A 24,714-nucleotide genomic window follows, 5' to 3' on the forward strand; every position below is an offset into this window, starting at 1 on the left:
TTCCTTCTGTAGAGAAATTCCCAAGGATCTCTTGGAGGAATTACCGAAGAACTCGTGGAGAAATATCCAAAGTTCTTCTGGAGGAATATTAGATACACTTGGAGAAGTTTCTGTAAAACTCCTGGAGGAATTCCCGAGGTTCTCCTGGTGAAATTCCAGAGAAACTTCTGGTGGATTTCACGAGGTACTCCTAGAGGGATTCTCGTGGAACTTCTGAAAGAATTTCCAAGAATCTCCTGTCGGATTTCCTAATTATCTTCTAGAGGAATTCCCGAACTCTAGGAGTAATTTCTATAAAACTCCAGGATGAATTCCCGAAGATTTTCTGAAGGAATTCCCAAATTTTTTGTGGAGCTCCTGGAAATAAATCTGAGGACCTTCTTGAGGAATTTCGGAAAAAAATCCGAGAAATATTCGAAGGGAATCCTAAGAAAACCATGCTTTGTTGCTGGAGACCTTCTTGAAGTAAATTTCATGGAAGTTCTGGAGGGAATTTTCAGATTATGTATGTAGTTATTTCCAGTCAAATCATGGAGAAATTCCTTAGGTAATCCTGGAGGAATTCTACCACAAATGCCGCAGGAATTCTTCGGATGCTTCTAAGGAATTTCCACGGTATCCACGGCCGAATCGTGCCTTTTTCGGGGGGCGCTACGCCATCCGGATAGTTTTCCTTAAAAAAAACAAACGCTTGCGAAATGAGAAGTTTTAAGAGCGCAGTTTTAATCAGAATAAATAGTTCGCGATTTTGAGCCATCAGGCATAGGGTTTTCTACACGCAGCAAAATGTGGCTTGTTTAAAACAATAAAACGCATGATTGATTTTCAAACTGAGCATTTACTTATTCCGAAGTTATATTTCTTCGTTCTTATTTAGAGTTTATCGATCAAAACAACCAATTCCCATCATTCCATATAACGTTAAAATCTGCATTTGTTTCAACAAAATGGGGACCATAAACATGGCCCGGAAGCACCCACACATCTTCAAAATTCTTACCCCAACATCGCCACACCGAAGAAAGTGTAGCAAATCCATCACTCCAACTTCCAAGTGCAGTTTTGGCCGTGATGGATAACGCGCAGGTACTCAAGACTGCATCCAAAAAAAGTTGGTCGGTTTCGATTTTTTGCCTTTTTTATTCGTTCTCGCTTCCATCCGCTTGTCGAGTGTCTAAAAATAGATTTCCGAGCTGCCGCAGGAGCTGCCGTCACCAACACAATCACTTCCCGGCTTTGTTAGTGGCAAAAGTGCAGTCGTTTAAATCAATCTGTTATTTTATGTTGAAACTACCAAATCTCTGCTTGTTCTAACAAACTGTGAAAAATTTCGGCAAATGAAAATATTTGTATTATCGAACAATGGAACAGTTCAGTTTAAACTAGAAATCAGTTTGTCGCTATAACAAACTGAAAAATTGGTTGATTTGAACTAGAATTTAATTGTGTTTACAAATTATTTTTCTGCGTGTAGTAAAGTATTCCAAAGTGACTAGGGATTGATTAGGGCATGCCCTCCGGGAGCGTTATAAAATGCATGGGAGGTTAAAAAAGCATCTAGAACTGTTTCAAATTTATAAATTCGAACAGTTTTGTTTTTTTGTCTACGGTGGGGGAGAGGGGGGTCTGAGATGACCAAAAATGAGTACGTAGATTATGGACAGTGCCCTATTCGCTTCACTATATCCATCTCTTTATATATGGGTAGTACGGAGATCGCAAGAAATTTCTTGGCCTATCTCGATGCGTGGGAAATTCAGGCATGGAATCGCTCAAGAAATAAGAAAGCGTCGCTTTATTCCGGATCCTAGTACGGAGCTGAAACGAAACGTCAAATCAAATGGGGCTTGCTGTGTTAAATTTCTTTACCATTCCGGTCACGGAAAAATAATGCACTGAACGAAAATTACTTGAGCGATTCCGTTTGAAGTGCATACCTCGCAATACTTGGTACCTGGGTGCTGCGGACTGAATCAGAACGGTTGTCAAGGTATCTCCGTTGACCGCTGTCCTAATATCTCCATCGAACTGTCACGGCTCCCACAGCTACTGTACTTATGCTATTCCAACCGACAGAAAAAAGTATTACAACCAGATATTTTTAAACCATTTTAAACAAGTTAAACTAGGCATGACAAAATAGACTTAATCAAGATGAAAGCGAGGCAAAGTATAAAACATTATTTTTTTGAGCCTATTTTAGCGTAGTTTGCCAAGACTATACATCAAAATTTCTACCGCGAATTCATTAGCATTGAACACCTGGGTCCCGTGGACTGACTCAATATGCTCTCTCTGCGGGAGCCTGAATCGGGAGCCAATAAACATTGTAGATTGAGGTTATGTTCATTGTTCACCCTGTGTGATCGATTCGGGAGTATTGTACAGTAGACGTTCGATAACTGCAACATGTTTACGTTTCACTTAGCGAACAAAATTCGATAACTGCAACGTCAGGCAGGCGTCAACAACCCATCAATTGACGTTAAATGAATGCAAAATTCATTCGACTGTTCATTTGAGCTAACTTGGCGCACCATTTTGACGGGTAGCGGTGCGATAACTGCAAATTAGTTGCACTTACCGGACTTGCAGTTCAAAAGCATTGCAGTTAAACCGTTTGCACCGACCGAACGTTTACTGTATTATATTGGAATTAAAATAAAATATTTTCAACTTCAATTTAATTTTTTAACAAACGGCATCTCACATATGATCAAATCACAGACAAACAGACGTATCACTTGGAACAAAATGCGATAAAAATCATCGTCACGCAAACATAATCGCCCAATGCTAATTATGCTGTGGTACGCAAACCCACTGAGTAGATGGCGGTAGTGAGCAAACGTCAAACAGGAGCAAAAGCGATGCGAGCGCCATGAGCGAGCGATTTGCGAACTACGGAATATTTGAATAATCCGTTAAAAAGGGAAACGATGGGAAGTGAGTAGAGTGAGACGTCTGTTTGTCTGTGATCAAACCATTTTCCATCTCTCATTTTGATCAGAAACACATCCGCCGAGAAATAATAAAACACTAACGTGACCTTTCCAACGGCAACCTTTCACGGAGCACCGCATTGTAACCCACGTCCACAAGTTCTAACAAAACAAGTCGGTACTGGAGCGGTGAAAATCGTGAATAAGCGATAAAGAACTGTAGGAGACATCTGAATTATCCTCGAATGTAAACAAACTTTGTTAAAGTCATGTGTACAGATACATGCTTGAACATGGTTTACCTCTTCTGAGAGAGCGGAGAAAGTAAAATTCGGAGAAAAAAGAAACCCGAATGACAGATGTGACCAATTTAACACATGAATCGTGTTTCAAGATTTGCTTGACAACAAAAAGGGGTTGAGTCCGCGTTACTCAGTTGAACACGAGCACAAAATGAGAGTCATGGGGGATTGATCATATTGTTTACCTTTTTCGAACGGCGTAGCGACGGCGTGTTCGACAACTGCGCCAAGAGAGTTGGTGGCAAGATAATTGAAGGCTCGTGCATGTTTTCAAGTTGAGTGCCGGTGGTGTGCTTGTGTGCGTTGGATAGCTTGAATAATAAAACCGTTCCTATCCGCAGTACTCAGCTTGGTACAATTCGTAGTTCATGCCAGACGCCGCCAGATGTCTTCCTCCAGTTTACCGCCGAGTATTGTTCGCAGCAACTACTTAAGCCTGGAACACACAGCGTCCGTTCCGTCGAGGTTTGAGTTCTTTTGACAGTTTTCGCATGGGAAATGTGGCAAACTACTGTCACGCACACGCAAACGTATGCATTGTGTGGGGCACTTTACGTTCGAACACTCCAAAGGCTCTCCGCTCAACTTCTCTCAACGTCCACGATTCATGGCCGTATAGGGTGACCGGAAGAATAAACAAATTCGTCCACAACATAAAACCACAGAGAAACAGACGTCACACTCCGACCGCTTGCCATCGATAAACTCTTTTAACGGTTGTTTCAAAGTGTTGGTAATTGGCCAATTGACCACTTGCGGCGTTGGCATCGATTTTGCTCCTGTTTGACGTTTCCTCACTACCGCCACCTAGTGATGGCCCGGCCAAACACAGTACGTTTAGCATTGGGCAGTTACATTTTCGTGACGATGATTTTTAATGAAATTTGTTATGAAAGTGTTACGTCTGTTTCTCTGTGATAAAACTTTTCAGCACTAACGAGCCTGGATAAAACAAAGAGGAGAAACGTCAAAATTGGAACAGCCGATTTAGTGTCATCTCCATAGTTCCAATCGAGCAGGAGACCTGTCAAAACGACAAGGATTCGCCACTTTGGTATACTCGAGACACTTTATTCACCACCTAGCACTACTTCGTCGCCACTACCACGACCGGACCGACGTTGACCACGTTGGTTGTGCTGTTAATCGTAAGTCCAATCCTCGCAGTCTCCCTCTTAAAAGGTATGAACGGCTCTTCCACGGCCCGACGGTCGATCCCGATGATGTCGATATCATCCACGAAGCCCAGGAGCATATGCGACCGCGTGACGATTGGTCCGCTCCTTTGCAGACCAGCTCTCCTAATCGCTCCTTGATGAACAGTAAGCTTGAAAGAGCATCACCCTGCTTCAGTTCGTCTAAGGTTACGAACGATGACGACATTTCATCCGCACGCAACCCGTACGCTTGATTTCGATCCGTCAAGCGTCGCACGAATCAGTCTAATCAGCTTCGTCGGAAAACCATGTTCGATCATAAACCACCATAACTCGTTTCTCTTCACTGAATCGTACGCCGCCTTGAAATCAATAATTAGGTGGTGAGTCTGCAAGTTATACCCCCGAAATTTATCGAGAATCTGCCGCAGGGTGATCATCTGATCCGTCGTTGATCGGCCCTCATGGTAACCCGCCTGATATTTGCCGACGAATGACTCCTCAATTGGCCTCAGCCTGTTGAACAGAGCTCTGGACAACATTTTGTACGCTGAATTGGGAAGTGTCATAATTCGCGCACTTCAGTCGATGCCCTTTCATGTATAGAGGGCAAATGAGACCATCCAACCAACTAGCAGGCAGTACTTCCTCTTCCCATGTATTCAATACGAGCTGTCCCGACAAACTTTGTCTTACCAAGGTGTTGTGATTTGACAACGCCTCACATTTCACATTTTTCCGTTTTAACTACATTCCCGGTCGTTTTTCACAATAATTGTTTCGCACAAACACGTCGAAGGCATGCACGAATGCAACAGTGAAAGAATTCTGTAGGTCCGTTGACCCGTTCTTGAGCCAAGTCATGACACCATTCCATTTTTATTTATCTAGAAAATAGATAATACAGCGTAAGAGTTGCTCACTACCGTGCTTGAGAAGATCGGCCGAGAGTTCGTCCTTCCCAGCAGCCTTGTTGTTCTTCAGCCCTCTAATGGCTGTCTTGACCTCGTCTAGCGTTGGAGGTTCCACAGTCTGTCTGTCGTCGTCGATTTGAATTCTGGCTGTCGCTCTTCCATTCCCACCCCTCAGCAATTTCTCAAAGTACTCTTTCCACCTGGCAGCCATCATCGTTTTGGCTGTCAGAATGTTTCCATCATTCGTCGTTGCACATGACGAGAAAAAGCGCTGTTGATAGTTTCGTAAACCCTCCGCATATCATTCTGCTCCATACTTTGTTGCGCCTGAGCAATCACATTTTCCTCGTGGTACATAGTTTTGCTTTCTGCGGTGGATTCGATGCTTCCGTATATCGCTCCCTAGGGCCCATATAGCCGAGGCGGTAAACGCACGGGTATTCAGCATGACCATGCTGAGGGTGACGGGTTCGATTCCCGGTCGGTCCAGGATCTTTTCGTAATGGAAATTTCCTTGACTTCCTTGGGCATAGAGTATCTTCGTGCCTGCCACACGATATACACATGCAAAATGGTCATTGGCAGAGGAAGCTCTCAGTTAAAAACTGTGGAAGTGCTCATAGAACACTAAGCTGAGAAGCAGGCTTTGTCCCAGTGAGGACGTTACGCCAAGAAGGGGAGAGAGAGAGAGAGAGAGAGAGAGAGAGAGAGAGAGAGAGAGAGAGAGAGTATATCGCTCCCTGCTCTGCTGGGTTCCCGACATCAGCATCCGGCTTCTGGCAACGAACATTCTTCTCGTCCGTTACCTCTGGCACTCCTCGTCGGACCACCCGCTCGTACACACCAAACGCTTTCAGCAATATTTTGCTGAATTTTGCCGAGCTGAAAGGCTGAAGGGTCCAGAAACATTTTTTGCTGGACTTTCAGAAAAGTTTGCTGAATTTCAGCAAAGTTTGCTGAATTTCAGCAAAACGTTACTGGTGATCAGCAGAGTTTACTGAACAAATCAGCAAATTTTGCTGAAACTTTTAGCTCGGCAAAATTCAGCAAAATTTTGCTGAAACCTGTGGTATCCTACATGTAATGATTTCGATCAGTGTATGTCAAGCGAGTAGCGCAGATAGGGCATCGGGCTAGAGAGCGAGAGAACAGAGTGGAAAGGAAACCGAGAGATGTAGAGTTAGACAGAAGTGGTGGAAAGCTAATAAAGTGCGGGGCTCGTGTGGCTTGAGTTTTAATGTGAATACCTGTGAATACTAGCGAACCGTGAATACGAAGATTCCGAAATCCCTGAAATCCAGATTCCACATTGGCGACGAGGTGAAAATGTAAGTTTTCATTGGTTTATTTATCAGAAATTTTGGGCTAAATCGACAACTCACATCATTCATCCGCAAGGCGGTCGGTTTGTGCTGGGGCTGGTATTCTGCCTTCCGAATGATTTTTTTTTTCTTGTTTGGTGGTTGATGCCAAAATAGAGGTTATGTAGTGCGTGTAGAAGATTGTAATCTGGAATTTGTGCATTGTGAAAAAGAAGTAAATAGTTGTCTACAAGAAAGTGAAAAGTGCTGGGAGAGAGTTATTTGTGCTGGTGACAAATATTTAAATAATTGATTATTAGTTCCGGATGCGGCATCACTACATTTGCTGCAGAGGTGGCGTGGGCCTGAGCATTGATGTAGGCGAAGATGCAGGTGAGTTTTCTTGTGAATATAACAGATTAAACCGATTAAACAGATTAAACCGATGATTCCAAACAATTTATCGTTGTTTTATTTATTACAATTGGAATGTTGGGTGGTGAAAAGCACCGTGTAAATTGATTCTATTGCACACTTGCAGGTAGTTTAAGGATGTGGCGGAGTCGCCGTAAGTTGAAAAAGTGGCGAAATCGCCGTAAAATGGAAAAGTGGCGGGTTCGCCATCTAGGAATAATGTTTGCATTTATTGGCGGGATCGCCGTAAACGGTGAAGTGGCGGGTTCGCCGTAAACAGAAAAGTGGCGGGTTCGCCATCGGGGAATAAGCTTGCATTTATTGGCGGGTTCGCCGTGAACAAAAAGTGGCGGAATCGCCGTAAAATACAAAAGTGGCGGGTTCGCCATTAAAGGATACGGTGGCGGAATCGCCTTGAGTTGAAACAATGTATCTCGATACATACTCTTTATAGTGGTATCGGCGGTATCGCTGTAAATTAAAAAAAGTATTCAGGATTATCAAATATTGTTGTGACCGTGGGATGAAACTTGAATGTTCTTGAAATTATTGTACGAATTAAAAAAAAAAATCACTATGTTGAAAGGTACATGGAATTTCTCAACCGCAAAGATGAATGATGTAAGTTGTTTTGAAAAGTGGTGAGCTAGATTTTAATTGAGTTCATTACGTTTTTGTTGTCTCCAGGGCTGGTTCGGACTGTAGGATTAAGCCTTTCCAAACAAATGTTGAATCTTCCCAGCTGCCAGTCGCTTGGGCAAAGTGGAAGCGAGACTTGGAAGCGTATTTCGATTCTGAAAACATCGACTCGCAATACGTCAGAAGATCGAAGTTGCTGTATCTGAGAGGGTCCGATTTACGGGATATATACGACAATTTGCCAGAGGGTGGTCAGGTTTCGCACGTCCTGAGTGATCCTCCATACTATGATGCAGCTATTGCAAAACTGGATTCCCATTTCGAACCGTTTCGCCGCCGGACGTATGAGCGCCATCAGTTTAGACAAATCGCTCAAAAGCCGTCGGAAAGGTTCTCGGATTTTGTTCTTCGTTTGAGAGCTCAAGTCAAACGATGTGAGTATGAGAAATCGGATGAAATGATATTGGACCAAATTGTGGAGAAATGTGCATCGGGAAAGCTACGTCAAAAGATGCTAAAGAAGGACATGACGCTGGAAGAAGTCGAAGCTATAGGGACAAGCATGGAAGAAAGTGAGAAAAAGCTGAAAGAGTTTGATACCGCCAAAGTGACTGAAGACGTAAACAGAGTATCTCGGAAGCCAACAACAAACCTGCCGGATCGTGGGATGAATAACCGTCTAAAAGGATTCCATAGTGAGGCAACTCAGGGATATCGACCCTATCCACGAAAATCTTTTGCTAACCGTTCGGAACCTGTATGTTTTGCCTGCGGTCGTCGGGGGCACGTAATGGGAGCTACGCATTGCCCTGCAAAACAAGCTGCCTGCCTGAGTTGCAAAAGGGTTGGACACTTTGCGAGGCAATGTCGCAAACGTCCAAATAGAGATCCACGACAAGAGCCGGCTGCCAAGAGGATTCGAGTAGTCCAAGATACGGAAGCTGAAAGCAACAAAGAGAGTGATTACATATTCTACGCCATGGGAAACAATACTTTCTCATTTTCTGTGGGAGGTGTTGAAATACCTATGGTAATAGACTCTGGAGCCGCAGCAAACATAATCAGCCTGTCATCGTGGGCAGAAATGAAGCGAAAGGGTGCGGTGGTCCAGAACATGACAACAAAGATCGATAGGCCTCTCAGATGTTACGGATCAGACGAACCGATGGAAATGGTCGGCAGCTTCATGGCATCCATTGCCGGCGGAGGTAATGAAACAGAAGCCCAGTTCTACGTCGCCAAAAAAGGCCAACAATGTCTTCTTGGTGACGAGACAGCTAAACAACTCCATGTATTGAAAGTTGGATTTGATGTCGGTCGTATTTCGGAGGATTCTACAATGGAATTTCCGAAAATAAGAGACTTGGTCGTGGAGATACCAGTGGATCCAAACATTCAACCAGTTCGACAAGCGTATCGACGTGTCCCGTACGCGCTGGAAGATAAAGTGGAGGAAAAACTGCAAATGTTGCTAGCGCAAGGGATTATTGAGCGGGTTCAAGAACCATCCCCTTGGGTTTCACCCCTGGTTCCTGTACTCAAGGACTCCGGAGATGTTCGACTGTGTATCGACATGCGTCGGGCTAACAAAGCAGTCTTGAGGGAGGCACACCCACTCCCTTTAGTGGACGAACTGCTGGGATCCGTGGACGGAGCAACTGTTTTTTCTAAAATCGACATCAAGGAAGCATATCACCAGTTGGAAATTTCCAAGGAGTCTCGACCGATCACGACGTTTATTACGAAGACTGGACTATACAGGTAGATCTTTTTTTTTTTCTTGCACCGATTTTGCGACTTTGGGGTTATGGTTTTTACTTGAATTAGTTGGACTGAAAAGAAATAGAATAAACATCGGTTATAACATCTATTGTTTTATTATTGCCATTGTTTTAGATATAAGAGGTTGATGTTCGGCGTTTCGTGTGCTCCAGAAATCTTCCAAAAGACTATGGAAACCATTTTGGCTGGGTTGGACGGAATAATAATTTATCTTGACGACATTGTAGTTTTTGGTTCAACAAAAGCGGAACACGACAAAAGATTGCGTGAGTTGCTCAAACGACTGGATCAATATGGAGTGCTGCTAAACAACCGAAAATGTCAATATGGCGTAAATGAGATTGAGTTTTTGGGTCACGTGTTGAATCCGGAAGGAGTGAAACCAACTGAGAACCGGGTCAAGGCCATCAAATGTTTCCGAGAACCTGAAACTGTGTCCGAACTTAGAAGTTTCTTAGGGCTCGTTACATACGTTGGTCGGTTTGTCCCCAACCTTGCTGGCAAAACGGAACCCCTACGTAAACTGTTGCGAGCAGGATCAACATTCCGGTGGAAGCAAGAACAAAGCGCGGCATTTCAGGAGATCAAGGAAGCAGTATGTAGCATTGGGTATCTAGGATTCTTCAATCGTGGTCACCGAACAAAGCTCGTGACGGACGCAAGCCCAGAGGGATTGGGGGCCGTACTGCTACAAGCAAACGATAAAGGTGAAACCAGGATAATCGCGTTTGCTAGTAAGGCGCTCACTGATTTGGAGCGCAAATATTTTCAAACAGAGAGGGAAGCACTGGCGATTGTATGGGCAGTGGAAAAATTCAGCCTTTACTTACTCGGAACACGTTTTCAACTCATAACCGATTGTAAGGCTTTGAAATACCTTTTCAGCCCTCGATCACGCCCTTGCCCGCGTCTCGAGCGATGGATTCTGCGTCTTCAAGCGTATGATTATGAAATAAGCTACGAACCAGGATCAAGTAACCTCGCTGATTCACTGTCAAGATTGTCGGTATGTTCTCCCAAAGCATTTGACGCACAAACAGATTCCTATGTTCGGCAGCTAGTAGATCACTCAATTCCCGACGCCGTGGTTTTGGACGATGTCATAGAAGCGACTAAAGATGATGCAGTACTCCAGGAGCTAATGAATGCTCTCGAAACAGATACGTGGCCAGAAAGTGTTAGAGGTTACAAACAGTTCAAAACAGAACTTCACACAGCAGCTGGAATTGTAATGCGTGGAGACAGGCTAGTCATTCCAGAGCCTCTTCGTGCACAAATTATCGCTTGTGCTCATGATGGACATCCTGGCATGACCGTTATGAAACGTCGCCTGCGCCAAAAGGTGTGGTGGTTGAAAATGGACCAACAGGTGGAAAAATTTGTTAAAAGCTGTAATCTTTGCACTATGGTTTCGTCGACCGGACCACCGGAGCCTATGCAAAGAACTCGGATGCCAACAAAAGCGTGGTCGGAGATTGCCATCGATTTTCTGGGCCCCCTTCCCAACGGATGCAATTTACTGGTACTAATTGACTATTTTAGTCGGTTCGTGGAAGTAATTATTATGAAGCAGACTACAGCTGAGTTGACAGTAAAGGCACTTTTTGAGACCTTTAGCCGTTTTGGAGTTCCAGATGTTCTTCGTTCTGATCATGGACCGCAGTTCGTAAGTGATTCAATGAAACGGTTTTGCAAAGAGTTCGGCATTCTACAACAGCGAACAACTCCATATTGGCCACAAGCAAATGGCGAAGTCGAGCGCATGAACAACACAATCCTCAAACGATTGCGCATAAGTCAAGAAACGCAAGGTGCAGACTGGAGATGGGACCTTCGAAACTTCCTTCTTATGTACAATTCCACACCACACACTACAACTGGAGTTGCCCCTTCAATGCTGATGTTTGGCAGGATTTTGAGGGACAAGCTACCAAGTGTAACGGGGGGAGCAAGGCAAACGACCGAAGGTATAAGAGACCGCGATTGGAGTATGAAATTACAGGCAGCTGAGTCAACAGACCGAAGACGAAAAGCCAGGGAAAGTACGCTAAAGGTAGGAGATATCGTAATAGCAAAGCGAACGACAAAGGAACATAAATTGTCTAGCAACTTTGGATCAGAACTGTTTGAGGTTATTAGTCTATCAGGTTCAGAAGTAGAGATACGCTCTAAATTGTCAGGAAAAACATACTATCGAAATGTGTCTCATATAAAGCCGGTTGTTCTAAAAACAACAGAAAATGTTGAAGTTCAGGAAGATAATGATGATAATTGTCCAGCAGATGTTAACAGACAGGATATGGGAAATCAGATGGATAACACAAAGACTCGCGATCGTCGGGAGCCAAGACCTCCAAGATACTTGAATGACTATGTAATGATGATTAACTTTGATTCTAAGTAAAGGGGGAATGTGGTATCCTACATGTAATGATTTCGATCAGTGTATGTCAAGCGAGTAGCGCAGATAGGGCATCGGGCTAGAGAGCGAGAGAACAGAGTGGAAAGGAAACCGAGAGATGTAGAGTTAGACAGAAGTGGTGGAAAGCTAATAAAGTGCGGGGCTCGTGTGGCTTGAGTTTTAATGTGAATACCTGTGAATACTAGCGAACCGTGAATACGAAGATTCCGAAATCCCTGAAATCCAGATTCCACAAAACCCTCAATCGATTTTTCGTGTGTAGGTTGTCTTTGAGCAGTGCCTGTCACCTCCTGCGCTGCCGTACTCATCGCTCCATGGATAGACTCCCACAGAGTGTTGAGATTATCGTTCTCGTTGATCGCACTTATCTGCTCGTCCAGCTTCTGGTGATTGCTACCGTATCGTCTGCTGAAAAAAGCTGGATGTTGAAACGATCGCCGTCTCCTAGAGTCCGACACAGTTGTGTTGGGAAGTAGCCTGTACTGCGAATCCGCCTTCTGGGCCAGAAAGGTCAACTCAACGAAAGTAGTAATGTAACGATCAATACCACTGCTCCTGTAACATTCGCAAACCCCCCTCAATCGCAAATCTGTCGATGTGCCAATTATAATTTGCGTTTCGTCCAAAAATAGCCTCCCTCGCCGATTGGCTTTGCCACCAAATCGAACAAGAAACGTTTTCCTGTGAGCTCATGTATTACTCTATCGCATCGCTTCGCGGCAACCGGGGAGAAGTCAGTCGCCGCGCGAACAAGCGGGCGTTGCTTCCACGCTAGGATAGGATACGACAACTAGTCAGCCCAAAAGAGACCAATTTGGGGACCAATAATCTTAGCAACGCGGAAAAACAAGACAGCAAGCTGTGAAATTAGACAGAGAAGTTGCAGGTGTCACATCCTATCCTAGCTTCCACGACCCTACTTATCGCCGCCAAAAAGGTGAACTTGCGAGCGATAAGCAGTAGGCCGCGACGCGAGGTGTTTAGTAACACCCGCTTCAAACAATCATTATTCACGAATTTGAGCCACAGCCGGGAGCTGTGTACACACGCGTTCGGATTGACTGAATCATCCGACCGGTGAGTGACCGGACGTTTTTCCATAATGTACACCTAAATACTCGTATGTAATACAAAAATAGACAGATAACATTTGAAAATTTCGGAAGAAGCCGGTGCACGTTGCATCCCGCCGGGAAGCTTCTACACGGAGCGTAAACAACGCGACGACCAACGCCGCGTTTTTAAGCGTTTTTTGTCCAATTTGGAAGATAATGGGTCCTCTCTTTTTTGTTGATAGGTGGTAGGCAATTACCTCAACAAGAGTTTACGTGAATCGCAAAAACAAGCCGTATTTCCCGTAATTTCCCATTGGGTGGCGGTGCGCGACAGCGACGTTGAGGTGTACGAGAGCGGGACGTGTGTGAGATAAGTAGCCTTTGACTTTAAAATGTCCTCACGAAGCGACGCGGCGTTCAGCCGGTGTGGCTTCGAACGCAGCAGGGGAGGTGCACACGAACGACGCGACGTGATCCAAGAAGGCCTGGACCTGGGGTGGTTGTTTGGCGTTGTTTTGTATTTTTCGGCGAGGCTTAATTTTGTTTGCGATTGATAAGGGATTTCGGGGAAAATAAGGGGAAGAATGGTTGAGAAATTTCGGTGGACCGGGTCGGCAGCTGTGTAGTAATATTGGGCCTATAACCGGTCGCATCCAATCTTCCGAGAATTTGGGCAGAAGCGTCTTTGGAAGCAAATACACATTGCCTACATTTCCAAATGGAAGATTGGAAGATGTCGAAGCCAAGAATATGTCATGAATAGATAAACCATAGATATATCTATGGATATACGGTGGACTATCAGGATAGCATTGAAAACCAAGGAATTGATCACCAGTATAAAAGTGCAAGTATTCTTGGGCCCAACCTGTTCACGGCTAGAGTTGTTTTACGTCTGCGTCTACTCAGTTACAATGTTCACGAAATTCCATCCCTGTAGATCACTTGGGTCATAAACTCCCTGATTCCCTGAACATGTTCTTGCGATGAGTTTACCAACGGAGCTATAAACACCTCAATTCTTCTACCAATCAATATTAAATTCAAATTTTCGTTCAGCTTCACCTTCCAACACTGCCCCATTGAAATAAATTGATTTATTCCGTCAATTAATAACTGACATCAACGTCAAACGTGCTCACTTCCACCACCATATTGCAATTAACGGACCCTATCAAATCACACCTCCTCTTCACTTACTTCAATCCACGCCCCTTCAGGTCACGGCAGATAAATTAATATTGTATCCCTCCAATTGGTAACGCCCTATACGACGGTGAACAGGCGGCCAAAGGCGGCTTTCTTCCACTTTACCGCCCGATAAATGCCGCGCAACATTGTATTATGTAGGTAGGTAGGTAGTGGAGGTACCTACGTACGTGGAAGGAACGCAATCATAGAGCCCCATATTTATAGCGTTTCTCCACGCAATCAAAGTAAACCATGACGGACGACACGATCATCCGCACACCGCCGTGACCGCGGAGGATCGAAAGCATGACAGTTGGCGTTCGATAGTTGGAACATAACTGGCGTTTTGACAGCTGTCAAAGATCAGACAATCAGCGCCAGCAGTGAAGTTGATCGAATTCATTGCAAAATGAATCTTTCAGTTCTTTGCTTTATGAATCTCTACTCGAATTCATTATTTTGACGTTTGAGCGGTTCCATCTTTACGAAATATGAACTTGTTTCCATGGCAAACTAAATAATACGGAACCGTCCAAAAGTTCATTGAATGAACACGTCCATCGGACCAAAGTAGCACTTCATCTTTTCTAGGACGCAGTTTCTAGAGATCATTGCCCAAGTTTATTTTACAAGACTGACAGCTCAATTTGTCATACAGGAAGGTCAGAGGCCTAGGCCTTTTGAAAACAGCCAACAGGGCATCGTATTGATTTTCTTTGGGATTTTGACGTTTCTTGGCATTGCTGTTTACAAAATTTCTATAAGAGTGAAAGAAAAGGACAGAATTTCATGTAGTGCGCTACAATTTGCACATATAAATCGGATTGCCGTGATATCAGCATTTCTTTAATTTTTTTTTTCCTGAGATTTCTACAACCGAGTAATTAGTAAACAACAATTTTGACAGTTCATAGCTCGGCAAACGTGTAGCTGAGAGTCAGCTAACAAACGTTACTTTTTTACTTTTTACTGAAATAATAGCTAATAGCTTTATTAATCACACGGCTATGCGTGAAAATCTGTTGTGAGTGTGTGACATATCTTCCCATGACTGCTTGGATGATTCGTTTCAGTTATCGAACGTCCACTGTAATCGATGCAACGCCGACTCCGCCGTGTAGTCAAAAGCCGGTTCGTTCCGTCGTCGTTCGCCGGTAGATATGTCAGAAGAGAAAATTAACATAAAATACGATCCCAAATGCATCCGACCGCTCGCCGCCAGACGTCTTCGTCGCCAAGGTTCCATAAAAGGAAGGTCGCCCTGTACCTCTGAATACCGCTGCGCTCGCTCGGTCGAGTGAAGGCAAAGCGCCTGCTTAGTTCGATTTGTGTGTCTGTGTGTCCGTGCGTAGGCCTTCACGAAGAATTATGGCTCCCTTCAATTGGATTGGGTTTATGCTGCAAGGAACACGGAGCGAAAGAAAGCATAGCCTCCTACGTGTGAATGAAACTCGTCTGGGTCTGGCTGGGCCCAGAACCGAAGGTGCAGATTAACTGCGTGGGACCGTCGGCACTGTCGTTCGAAATTAGTGCAATTGCTCCTCGTCCTAAAAGGAAACGTCTCATAAGTCAATTGGGATGTTCGGAATTTGTTCGACGTCACGGTGCGTTTGCGAAGCGACACCTGTCATTACCCCTCTCTGACAGTTAAGATTACACCGCGTCCGCTCGCACGTCACACCTGCTGACTAACGGATCTAAATCAAAATAACAGGTTCCGAAAGCGGAACTGCGAAGGACCTTCAACCGGTCAGCTTCCTCTCAACGGTGGATAAATAACACTCTCTCAACTTAGAGCGGAGCGGAGCGGTAAATCCCTGACGCATAGAATCATCCGACCGACTGACAAATGTAAGTCAACGACAGGCGAGAATCGAAGCAACGCTGTTGAATAATTCATAAGCTACTAGAGTTAGTAGAGTGCACTGCGCCTAGAGCGCAGAGTGGGAAGTCACTGCTTTGGCTCGATTTCGCACACTTCCTTCTTTGCACGCGAGTCGATCGATTCACGAGACTTGCTAGCTGCTGCGGCAGTTGCGTTGCGATTAGTAGCGTATGATTGTGAAGTCGTGTCGTATATGCGAAAGCGCGACGCTAAACGATCGTCGATAGGATCATTGCACCGCGCTGCTCTGGCTGGTAGTGTAAACATTGATATCGAAGAACTTTTCCGAATGGGTTGAACGTTATTTTGGTCGATTAAGAAGTCTGCCGTTGCCAAGGTGACGCATAAACATGCCGAAAAACAAAGAGAAACTAATCAAAAAGGCCGAAATGTTAGGGTGAAAATGCTTAGGACCTATTCAAAACATCCTCTCGAATCGTGCCGGTTAGCTAATTGTTATCTTTCTATGGCAACCGGGCAGCAGGTGCCGTCTCATTTAGCACATTCAGTGGCTTGCTGCGATTGTTGTTTACTTCAATTCAAGATAGGACAGAATCTGGGGATAGCGCGGCATGATGCATCACCGTTGATAAAATTCGCGCGGTGAATTCCATTGATCCCAAATGGAGCGGATATTTGCGGTTGTTAAGCCACTCCTTGATTTTGACAGACAGACAGATAGACAACCATTGGTTGAGCGCCATCAATCTATCCAGAGACGAGAATGCAATTTCCTGCAGTTGTTTGAACAACGAAAGCATTTTTTAGATAAGTAACGAACAAGGTGCGATAAGCGTGTGTACACCGTAAATGAAATTACGGAGCGTCTGCGCGTCCGTGCAGGGCGAAAGTGAAAGCACAACAGACTGCAACAGACAGACAACCATCGTACGATTCTTCCCATTGGACGCCACTTGAGCTGCGTGCGTATGCATTCTACATGGCGACATGGTCATTTATAAATATCATGACCGCACAGAACACAATAAACGGAGCAAGCCTTGGTCGCGAAATGGATGGGGCAGCTTGCGTGGACGGGACCGGGGAGAATGATCGTTAAGTCAGATGAAAAGTGTTCTCCTAACGTAGCCCAGACACTCAAAAAGGGCCCGTTCTTGAGCGCTCGTATTACAACAGATCTCAAGTTTCGAATCTGAACAGATTTGAACAAAGGATTGAGAGTGCAGGTGTCACAATCGTGCGTCGATCTAGTAGTTCGGATAGGTTCGGATGCGTCGCGGACGCGCGTTAGGGCGTGAACAGAGTAGGCGCGTCACGCGACACGACGCTTTTTCAAGGATTTGCCAATTTTCCGCATATGTCAAAGTGAATCGACAGCCCGGATGACAATCAAAGCAAACATAAACAATCGGATCAGAAGTAGAAGGCAAGGTCGACCACCCCTTGGCGACATATTTGCATCGTTTACGACCGTTGCGGAAATATCAAGGATGTCCGCCGGTACACGTTCATCGGACGAACATTTAATTCCGAACATGCGCTGCCAATTTTCATAAACAATGACCCATTGCAAATTGCAAGTCACTCGTGCAGGACCGCTCTTGAATATTTTTTCTCTTCGTTTCTATTCGCCACCGACGAACGAACTCACCAAACCATAATCCTAATTTCGGAATCTCATCATCCTATAGTTGCTGCGCGTGCGGTGGTGGTCGCTTGGCAACAGTCCTCATTCTAGGACTGATGAGCTTGTTCTTCGGCGCTCAACAACTCCACGACGACGCTAGGCAAGAAAACCTGACGCTGACACGATAAGAAGATACCCACAACAACTGCACACAGCAAAAACAGAAAAACCATGCGTCGTCCACCAACAACAGAAGAAGAAGCACCAAACACACGCCGGTCCGTAGCTAGCCGACCTGTCGCCGCGGCCTGGCCCGGCTGCGCTGCATGGCTAATGTTGCGGTCTGCATACCGTCTAGCGGCCGACCAGCGCAGCGCAGCGGACATGTGATTAGCGCGTGAACAGCAATACACAATTAGTAGCGCAAAATTTTCGGAACCGGTTGCTACGATGGCGTGACGGCGCGTGTGGTGGAGCACCGTTTAGAGGGACCCACCGTCGCAAAGTGAGGGACCCATTGGCACTGCATGCCTAGTCTGAATATCATGGTATTTTATCGCAGTAAGCCGCTTGTCGCATACTGCGGCAAGAGACCAGCGATAATAATTTATTGATCGGAAATTGACTTGTTTTTCTCCGCTTGATGTAAACTGCTTGAGACGACGCCTCTTGCTGCTTGGGAAAGGTTGCTGGCGCCAAAAGTTGATGTTCGTTTTGATAGTCGCGGAAAATTGTTTAACTCATATAAATTTTCTTAACGTTACTGACCTCTTCCTGTCAAAAGTCAACGCCATAGGTCTTTTCAGTTGACAGGTTTACGTATGCCACTGTTTACAACTGCCGAACAAAAGCGCAAACACTGAACTGTCAGAGGCCACCAAAATCAGCTGATTTTAGACGTCAAATGAAAAGGCCCATTATCCTGTCCCTTAGTGACAGTTCATTAAAATAAGTTTTTTTTTTGCTCTTTGCAACTTGGATTGTTGCAGCGATTTTTTTGTTGTTGTCTGTGGCTCTAGGTTCAAAGTTTGACATGATATTGTTGTTAAAATGCAATCTAATGTCAAATTTATGCTGTCAGTAATGCTGGCACCGCATCAAAACAAAAGCGTCACCGTATATGTGGACCATAACACAGTGACAGCAGTCGAGTTACGTCAAACACACAAGGCTACAGTGGCGCTATCTGTACATTTCATAGCGGCCGTTTTTGTTATTTTAGTGATCCATTGACGAGTAACATTCGCTCCAAGTATAGATGTCAGCTCTAAGGTATGCTAGATCGCCATTATTTCCACCCATACATCAAAAATAGTTATGCAATCCCATTTGAGCTCTGTGCAAAACTATTTACCACTACTGATGCAATGGAGGATCTAGCATACCTAAGAGAATTGTCATCTATACTTGGGCATTCGCTTGCTGAAAAGTAATGTTCAAACTAGCGATTACCACTGTATCTAGTTTGGCATCACTTAAGCCGAGGGGCACTACAATGGTCATTTTTAATCGATTTCTTATGACTAATGCTCAACATGTCACAATGACATGTCACAATATATCTGAATGTCAAATACCATTACATTATATGTTAATTACATAATATTGACGTTTCAAAACTGTTGAATAAACAATCTCTTGGAAATCTCCGGTAATCTGTCTTAAGCCTTCAGTACACGCTTTGACAAGTGTGCAAATTTTTCCGCACGCATAACCCAGCAGGCCAACAGCGGTCGTAACATTGACAAAACATCGATATTTAATGTCAAGCGTTTGCTTTGATGTTGTTTGATGCGTGCGAAAAAGTTTGCACACTTGGCAAAGCGTGTACTGAAGGCTTTATATCGAACCACCGAAAAAATAAATACCTTCCAAGATGCGAGTGGTTCGATACGTGGCGATCTCCATCTCCAAGTCGTTGCGGCTCGATCGATCGGATGACCGTCGGGTTGCCATGGCAGTGCCATGGCAAGAAAGATGGTGCGACTTTTATTTGTTTTGGTTTTGTTTTCGTTTACCTTTTTTTTCTGCACCGACGGACGCGGGACGATTGTGGTTGACCGTTGTTGAAACCGTGTCTGCTGCTGCTGCAGCCCAAGCGAACAGGTTCCGCTAAATATAGCCTAAATATTTACTCGCATTTTTTGTGCGGTCGCTGGCTGCCGTGCTGTTGTCCCTCCCTTTAATTGCATCCACGCGTGCAGAAGCGATGGGGAACCCGAGTTGAAAAAAAAATCCCAGTGTGGCATCAAAGTAGGCGATTTCTTGGGCGTTTTCTTTGAGATGTTACACTGAAAAACAAGAGAACCTAAATTTGAGTATTTATAACTCATTTTTTAGTTCTTTTTTGCATCCTCTCTCATTCGCTCTCTTTATTGTTGTCAAAGAGTGAATCAAAGTATCTAAACACCAAGGTAAGAGATTCCCGCAAATGTCAATAACGAGACTCACCAACACATCTGCTTTATTTATGAAAAGTTGACGTTTTTACACTAAAATGTCATTATTTCAGCAAAGTTTGTAAAGTTTAATTAGTTTGGATGATTCTAAATGCTGAAAAAATATGTTTAGCACAAATTAAAAAAATTTTGTCATCGATTTTCAAATGACGATATTTTCTGTTTTATAGCATGGAGGTCATTTTTAATCCAGTGAGATGCAATGAAATAATTGCTTCTATGATGGGAGTGCTTAATTCCTTAAGAAAGTTTGCTAAATAGTTATGCGCCCATACAAATCAGCGCAAACTTCATAACTATTTTTTGCTTTTTTCCTTTTCTCACTAATCCATGGATTTTAGCGGGAATCTCTTACCTTGGTATTTAGATACTTTGAGAGTGAATAGCAAAACAACCCAACTTTGAGAGTTCGATGCAGGAAGCCAAAATTGAGTAAGTGACATGGTACCGAAAGTTGAGTAATTTTAACTGACGGTTGAGTAAAAAGAACTTCGACTCTAGGTACTTTGGCCGTATACGCCTAAATGCAAACTACCTACCTCAACATCGACTCCATCAACTCAAAATTGGCTTCCCGCACGCAACCTCGAAGTTGGGTGGAATGAACTCACTTTTGGGTACTTTCGTTTCTCCGTGTAGACTTCTTTAGCTAAAATTTGGTTATCGATTCCAAATTCCAATGTAGACTATGGTTACTTCAACCGAATATCGGTGTTTTATTAGTAATTTCACTAGTTTACAGCATTTTTGAACTCGGTAAGCTGATGATCATTTTTGGTGTAGAATCATGCACTGAGTTCGAAAACGCGAAGGAAAAAAAATACAGTAGAGCGGAATTTTTTTCGACTTTCCATACAAGGTTGATTATTTGAAATCGATTTTTGTTCTATTTTTAAGCAACGTCGCTCATTTCACACTTCTCATTCTCCGTAATCAATGCAGCGATTGAGCTGAATTTTTTACTGTAACTCGCCTACATATGATATGTCAAATAAACGTTGAGAAAGAATTTTTAGATTGTTTTTTTCATATTGAAAAAAATACATTTCTTCATATATTTTTGGAAATTTGGCTAAAATTTAAGGAAATCGTCCCTAAAACTCGCCAATATCTTGAATTTCATCAATCTGACGCAAAACCTGCATTCAGATGATCGAATGGTATTGTTTTTAGCTTTTAATTTATGGAAAAAGATTTGAAATTGGTTGAACAAAACGCAAGATATTTGAATTTTAGTAAATTCCATATTTTTAAAAGTTGTAAAACTCGATATTGAGCTAAAACTCAAAAAGTGCTCTACTTAAAAAAATTTGAAGCACGGTTTCGAAATCAGTACTAAATTGTGCTTCAAAAATTTTGGTCGTTGACAGAAGTTCACGACTTTCGTTTTATTTTGTAAACTAGTGTTTTTCATCGGGTAGTTGTCGCTAAAAGGACTTATTAGCGTCCTTTACCATCTTGTTTTCTTTTTTCGTCGATGGCTCTGGACCCAATTTTTTAATTAACAAACACGGTGTCAATTAATTACCTTGTAGTCGTTTACCTGGAATGGCATTTTCTATACAAATTGACTTCGCCTGAAGTCGCTTGATTTTGATCTACACTGAGGTGAGCGGGGCAGATGAAAACAACAAGATGTTGACGCCCCTCTCTCTCCTCGGCGAATCGAGATCGGAAAAGGCGAACCTGTTTCCACTGATGTGTTGTGCGTGGGATTGCTTATGCTCGCTATTTACCTCTTGATTGGATTATTGCTGCAATCAAAGTAACCGGCTTCGCCGTTGCGTGCAGACAGCGCAAGATGTCCTTCTGGGAAGGGTCAAACTTCAGACAAATCTGCTTTTTAGTTGCAAGTCCGTCGAAAGAACAAAAAAATGACAAGTTTTTGCAATTTGAGGCGAGTGAGTGTCAAATTTGTGCTGTCAGTTATGCTGTCAGTGAACTCCAATGCACTTTAGTTTCAAAGTGATGATTCAATTAGCGAATGACATTCGCTCGTTGCAATGTAAACATGTTGCAACGAGTGAACGGCTGCTGTACTGGCAGTACACTCTGACGCACTTTAGTGTCGAACTGACGTTGCAATAGGGTCCTAAAGTTATAGGCGAAATCTCGCTTTCATTGAATAATACGATCAAGCACGGTTTTCTAATCGGAATTGTACTTTACTCGAACTCGAGAAACGAAGGAATAATGAGAAAATTCGAAATAAGTAACATGGTAAATATGTAGTTCTAGTTTGACATTTGAGGTCGACCTTGATGTGATGGAACTCGACATTTTTCGCACTGGGGATTCAACATTTGTTCCTATCTGACGTACACGGTGAAAAAAAGTCACTCAAAGTATGTGATATAAGCTAGGGGCGGGACAAAAGATTAAAAAAAATTAAATTATGTATTTTTAACCACGGCCAATAAAAACGTCAAAAAATGAGTAAATATGCACCCTTGGATTGTATTTTGTGGTTTAAACCAAGAAATCAGATAGGGCTTTAAGAGCCTATTTATGTAAATTTGTATGAAAATTACAAGCAGATTTTTTTAAGTCATCGATAGTCATGGCAAACGTGGGTCTAGAGATTTGACCGAGAGTGATCTATTTCCCAACCCGTTCTACAAGACACTCATTTTCATAAAATTAATTAAACTGGTGTTGCACGCTGTAGGTACCCGGAGGATATAAATATATCGCAGCATAAATCAACGCCTCCATGCTCCACCGCTTTCCCCCTGGGCAGCAGCCCATGGTCCGTCCATTGACTTCTTGGTATACGAACGGGGGTTGCCCACTCTTGAAATTCCAGTCCGCATCGATCTTACGAACCGCCACACACGTGCAGGCAGCATGCGTGTGTAGGCCAAAAGCCCGACAGTGCCGACGCAGCTTCACGATCCCGCTTTGGAAGCATATTGCATTTGCACATAATTTCCGTATTTTGTTACGAGTATGCAATCGGGGTCTGCATGTGCCTATTCCCCAGGCAGTCAGTAGGTGTAGACTTGGATGTGCGAGTTGCCAAGACTACTACGGGGGTTGGCAGGGAAACTACGACAGCAACAACAACCGGTAGGATCCGCCTACTTGGTTTGTTGATTTTTAATATCGATGCATGTTTTTGTTTCGTTCAGCGACGAGTACTTGTAGCTACATGCTGGAAGATGATTGTTTCCTATCAAGGTAGTCATGATTGGGTTCACTACCATATATCTCCGCTAATTTGACAACGATTGTTGTCGAATTACCGGGGTAAACTTTTAATCCGACAAACTGGTCACCCTACATCGCCTTGTTCAATAGAGATAAGTGACATTTCAACACACGAACACTAGCGCAAATTTTTCCTCACACAAAAGTGCACGCCGATTGAAAGGCTATTCAGATTGCATATGCAAATATTACCCAATCGAATTGGGTAAAACGGGTAAATAATGATAAAACTAACGTCCGGGGTAAGAGTGCAAATATTTTCCTCGCAGTTTCACAACTACATCTACAAAAAAGGCACGCATACATTTGAACGTGATTACCACTATAAAATTTGGAAACTTTGTTTTTGTTTTGATTTTTGGATTTGTTAAGCACAATGTCAACAAATACAGTGGTGGTGCGAATAAAAAGCTCATACTTTCTACGATTGTTGCCTTACGCAGGTCATTCCGGTTGATCTCCAGGTGGTTTTTGTGTCGAATTGCACCAACTAAGAACTTCCGGAAGTATAGCGGCTGCAAGAGAAGCTGCTGAGGGTGCGAGTATAAGTATAGTACAGTTTTGAATTCTACGTGTTAAGTGCCCCACACAATGCATACGTTTGCGTGTGCGTGACACTAGTTTGACACATTTCCCATGGGAAAACTGTCAAAAAAACGCAAACCTCGACGGAACGGACGCTATGTGTTCCAGGCTTTAGAGCCGATGTACAAGGGCGGCGCGTCCACGCAGCGTGCACGCAAGTGCGTCCTGAGTTAAACACAATCAATTGGGCGGATGCACACGAGAACGCAACGCTACCGCGCCGCATCGTGTGCGGCACGCAATGTCAAGGCATGCCCCACAGGAACGCTGCGGCGACGCAGCGTCAGTTAACGCTCGTGTGCATCGGCTCTTAAGGTGCTCGTACACGCTTTGCCCAGACGCCAAATATTTGTCCACTTTTGACTGATACATTTCGGAAATTTGTTTGACTCTGTTTTTCATAGGTCAAAATTTAACTGCCAGAAGTGGTCAAATAGTTGGCATTGGTCAAAGAGTGTCATACTAGCTTTAGAGTTGGTGAAACAAAACCATGAACAAAACAAACATAGGCGCGAACTTAGGGGGGGTGATGATTTTTAGATTTTCCCATAAAAAAATCAGAAAAACCAGGCTTTGCCCCCCCCAATAATTTCACCAAGTTGGCGCGTCTGAAAACAAGCATCACTTCGTTTACTTGGCCACGTCCTTACAATCACTAGGAAAGGAAGGGAAAGGATAGGAATGTTAATTTAACGTCTACTTCAGAAGAAACAGGGCACCCAAACTATCTCCGTAGGCGTTTCAGGAAAAGGAATCTAGAGCGCAGTTGTCATTCAATGGACAGTCGTTAATATTAACTGTTAACTGCAGTAAACAAGTAAATAATAAGTGTAATAAGTGCTAATTTGTTTTTCTTTCTATCTCGTTA

General features: G+C 43.7%; 2 long non-coding RNA genes across 2 annotated transcripts in view; one reads left to right on the top strand and one right to left on the bottom strand.

Moving 5' to 3' along the window:
- LOC134284493 (uncharacterized) overlaps positions 1 to 24,714 on the top strand; it is a 40,579-nt gene that overhangs the window by 5,998 nt on the left and 9,867 nt on the right. The gene's annotated exons all lie outside the window — the stretch shown is intronic.
- LOC134284492 (uncharacterized) lies at positions 955 to 24,711 on the bottom strand. Its single transcript, XR_009995800.1, has 2 exons — positions 12,112 to 24,711; positions 955 to 6,379 (listed from the first exon to the last, which is right to left on the bottom strand). It is a non-coding gene; the product is annotated as an uncharacterized LOC134284492 (long non-coding RNA).

Source organism: Aedes albopictus, unplaced genomic scaffold (genome assembly GCF_035046485.1).
Source record: "Aedes albopictus strain Foshan unplaced genomic scaffold, AalbF5 HiC_scaffold_204, whole genome shotgun sequence".
In the NCBI taxonomy this organism is placed as follows: Eukaryota; Metazoa; Arthropoda; class Insecta; order Diptera; family Culicidae; genus Aedes; species Aedes albopictus.